The following is a 4,625-nucleotide window of genomic DNA, read 5'->3' on the forward strand; positions in this document are numbered from 1 at the left end:
TAGGGTTTCCATGTGGGAATAACTTCCTGGCATAGAGACATTACTGAAGGATCCACTGACATTGGTGAACAGCAAGAGCAGGAAACACTGACATGTAAAATCAAAGAGTAAACTTTCTGGAACGTGGACAGGAGCGCATAGGAGAAAAGGGGTTATGAACAAGTCAGTCAGTCTTGCTGGCTGTTCTTGCCCCGTTACAAGGGTGTGTTCATGGCCCTTTCTGCTGCTCGTGGTAAGTCATTCTTGAAAGTAAAATAAGCACTAATGAGTTTACATGCATAGCATATGCAAATACTATGAGTGGTGTTCCAAGAAATAGCAAATTTTGGAAGCAAAATAAATCGTTAAATAGTCCATTTCAATGTGTAATTCTTTGTAGGGCTGTGAATCTTGCTAGGAGCTATAATCACTGCATTATTCAAATACTATCCAATAATGTGCGCTTGTGTATTCCAGGGTTTGAATATTCACTGTAGGCTACAGAGGTTTGTAAGACAAAACATACTTGGATAGATATATAGAGATAGAAAGAAAGAAAAATAGATATAGATAGATGATAGATAGATAGATAGATAGATGATAGATAGATAGGATGATTCATCTCTAAGAAGGGAAGGGGCGGGCTTCCCTGGTGGCGCATTTGTTAAGAATCCGCCTGCCAGTGCAGGGGACACAGGTTGGAGCCCTGGTCTGGGAAGATCCCCACATGCCGCAGAACCACTAAGCCCGTGCACCACAACTACTGAGCCCGTGCTCTAGAGCCCGTGAGCCACAACTACTGAAGCCCGCGCACCTAGAGCCCGTGCTCCACAACAAGAGAAGCCACTGCAGTGAAAAGCCTGCACACCGCAATGAAGAGTAGCCCCCGCTCGCCACAACTAGAGAAGGCCCACGCGCAGTAACAAAGACCCAATGCACCCAAGAATAAAAATAAAATAAAATAAATGATTTTTTTTTAAAAAAAGGGAAGGGTCACATATATGAAACAACATCAGCCCTAACACCCAACTCTGGGTGTTAAAACCAACCCAAGATGTGTTTGGTCTCTTCCTTAACAATTCGTCCAATGACAATGCAAAAGGAAAGGCATTTTTCCATGTCTGGACCATTTTGTCACAAAAGAAAGATCAGGGTATTGGATTGGGCACTGAATGTCTTGCGCTTTAAAGTTTCAACTTAAGAATGATAATTTTAAAATATTAAACATCTGAGGAATTCTCTCTCCATTTTAAAAGTGATTTTTTTTTTAAACTGGCTTCATTCACTTTACTTTTCTCATAGAAAACTATGCTGTGACTACAGCTGGAGCCTGGGTCCTCTGCATGGAAACTCTGATGTGGGTCTTTACAAGATGGTCAGTGAATTCCTGATACGGAGACTTGGTGAACACCGTCTCTTTCCAGAGGTCAGGAGGGAGATAACTGTAGGTCTTGGAAGTGGCATCGAAAGTGGTCTTGGCGAAGTTGCCCAGCATGGCGGTGCAGCCCCTGGCAGAGGTGTAGCGGTCATCAATTCCGGCCACCATCAGTAGCTTCTCGGGCACAGGGGCTGAGGTGATGCCAGTGCCCCTGGGGGCAGGCATGAGGCGCACCAGCGCAGAGCCACAGCGGCCAGTCACCTTGCAAGGGACGGTACGGGGCTTGCCAAGCTTGTTCCCCCAGGAGCCTTGCCGCACGGGGACAATGGAGAGCTTGGCCAAAAATGATGGCCCCACGGATGGCAGTGGCTACCTCCTTAGAGCACTCGACACCCAAACCAACATGTCCGTCGTAATCCCCAACGGCGACAAATGCCTTGAACCCGGTCCGCTGGCCAGCACGGGCCTGCTTTTGCACAGGCGTGATCTTCAAAACCTCATCCTTGAGGGATGCCCCCAAGAAAACGTCAATGATCTCAGGTTCTTTGATGTGCAGAGACAAGAGACAGATCTCCTCCAGGGACTTGATCTTCATGTCCTTGACCAGGCGGCCCAGCTTAGTGATGGGGAGCCACTCCTTGCCCTCGGCCTCGCCTCCGCGAGCTCCGTGGCTTTCAGCCCTGACCCCGGACGCCGCTGACAAAGCCTCCATGGAAGCCACCGCTGCCTCCCATTCCAGGGCCCCCGGGGCCTCCGGGCCCATCGGCAGCACTGACATCATCCGCCATTTGGTGTCTTTACGGAGAAGAAGAGCTAAAAGTGATTCTTATTTGAAATGTATTTTTGCTGATGATTTCTATGATGAAATGTCTGTATCAGGAACTCTTACATATTATTGAAATATCTAATCTTGTCACAATATATCAGTTCCTAAAAATGCATGATAATGCATTTTTGTTACAGAAAACCTCTAAGCCATCTCCCATAACCCTATCGGTGAAAAAAAATTATCCACTTCTTATCATGATGGTCATGTTATTGTTTTTAAAAAACACATAATAGCGTTATAAAAAGTATAGAACGACTTATGGGAAATTCCTGAGGATTTCTAGGAATTTCATCTTCTTTTTCCCCAAGTCCCTAAGATGAAGCTATTGAGATTAAGTCGTATGTTCACCTAATAAGTGTTCATTTTGCACAAGCTGGGTTGTCTATGGTGAGAACCAGCTTTCTGTCTGATGGTAGAGACAGGCATTAAATAAATGTAAAAATAAGAATTAGAAATTGTGCTGGACATGTGTAGTAGAAACTGTGATGGGGACGACAGCTCGGCTCACAAATGTTCCCCAGCGACTGCGTTTGTGCTGCCTCCTCCCCTTCTCCGCGGGGAGGGCTCTGTCACAGGGTCAAATGGAGCAGCAGGCCCCCACCTCCTCACCCAAGTGCAGACACCTGATGCAAACTGGCCAATCAGAATGCTCCATATGCTGGACCCCAGTGATTGGTCCAGAGGTGGTCATGTGACTGAAATGTGGGCCTCACGGTCCTTTCCTGGGGTTTTGGGAGCTGGAGCTTAGAAAGAGGGTCCTTCCCTTTTCTTCTGAAAACTACACAGCTGAGAGCCCAGAGCTATAGCAGCCATCGTTCCAGCCCAAGGATAAAGCTATTATTATTTGAGAGGGCAAGTGCTCATACACAGAAAGGTGAAGGATGAAAAAAGAAGAGAGAATATTGATCCCATTCTTTCTGTTTCCTATCATGGTTCCCATTATTACATGAACCACTCAGCCTTTCTTTTAACTGAATGCAGATAAAATTAGGCTTCTGCCAACCCAGATATTTTTTACCAATAAAGAATCAGGGAAGTATCACATGCCATGAAAGAGAACCAGAGGGCTCAGGTACACTCTTTGGGACTTCTACATCCAGTGGGGGAGAAGGCAAGCAGACCGTGATGAGGTGATGTGTTCTTACTGACAGAAGCGCAGGTTACTGAGATTAAACGAAGGGGCGTCCCTGTTGGGTATAAACTCCCGCTCTGTGCTTCATTTCTGGGCCCTCACTGAGAACTGGCCTCGTGCCAGTGCTAGGAAGATACACCCACAATTCCATTCAGCTCTTGCCTCTGTAGAGGCTTGGGGGCCTTCAGTGAAGAGTTTCTGAGCCTCGAAGTTTGAAGAAATGCACCCGTATATGGCGGTCGGAGCCACCCTGGGGCATAAAGGGGGAGGCCCTGGAGGTAGGAACTGAGCCCCAGAGGCCTGCATTTGACCAATTAGAAGACATCCCACTTTGCTCCCCTTTGTTATTCACTCACTCGGGATGACTTGGTTTCAAGGTGGCCCTTTAGAGAGCTGGGCAAGCTTTCAGGCCGGCTTCTTTGTGCCCAAACCAAACGTGAAACAAAGCCGATCTTGGTGCTCCGGCTTAATGGGAAACCTGAGCCATCTGTGGGTGATCCTTCTAGTTGATTTGCTTCTTTGGCAAGTATTAAACAGCCTCTTAAAGATCCAGAGGAATTATGAAAGTGGGTATTAACATTAAAATCAGAGTACAGTTAGAACATTTCACTGCATGGTTGTTTGGCAGGACCTGCGAGGAAACGGAGGATTTCCTGCTCTGTGACTTATTGCTCACAGGTCTGACTTTTCAGAATCTCCAGGGCCAGAAACACAGTCTGGGAGTGGGGCCCCTGACATGACAATACAGTTGGACCATGGTTAGAAACTTATACCGTCTTTGATTCCTGGCAAACCTTCTTTTGAGCAGTTGCATCGGCTTTATGGAAGCCAACCAGAGCTCGATCCAGATGAAGGGAACATGCAGAGATGTTGGAGAAACCTTTGTGCCACGCTCCCGTGTCTTTGTCAGAAAAAGTATTCTGCGTCCGCTTGTAATTAGCACTACGACAGGCGTCAGAGAAAATGGCTAATTGCTGACATGGCCCACAGTGCTTTGTAAGTAAACACCATATTGGAATAGACATGCAAGTAATTGCACAACACTCCAAGGAAACATGTTCAAAATGAAAATGGGGATGGGGTTAAGGCATCAGAGCTGCACTGCCAAAATCCTATTTTTTTTTCTCTAAGAAATAATAAATGACTCACCTCTTGAATGTCACCAAGCTGTTTCCAAGCATCGCTTGGCTCCAGGCCTGAGGCTGCACTGTTTCTGGGAAGTTTTGAGTTGCTGGACCAAAAGCCTCTTATATATATTCCAGACCCAACGTCTTCCTTGGCTCTGGTAGCATATATTATGGACGAGG

The 4,625-nt window shown here is 46.6% G+C and overlaps 1 pseudogene; it reads right to left on the minus strand.

The window, feature by feature from the left end:
- Window positions 1-1,285: 1,285 nt before the first annotated feature.
- LOC112409479 (40S ribosomal protein S2 pseudogene) lies at window positions 1,286-2,145 on the minus strand (annotated as a pseudogene).
- Window positions 2,146-4,625: the final 2,480 nt, after the last annotated feature.

This window comes from Neophocaena asiaeorientalis, unplaced genomic scaffold (genome assembly GCF_003031525.2).
Source record: "Neophocaena asiaeorientalis asiaeorientalis breed wild unplaced genomic scaffold, Neophocaena_asiaeorientalis_V1.1 scaffold254, whole genome shotgun sequence".
In the NCBI taxonomy this organism is placed as follows: Eukaryota; Metazoa; Chordata; class Mammalia; order Artiodactyla; family Phocoenidae; genus Neophocaena; species Neophocaena asiaeorientalis.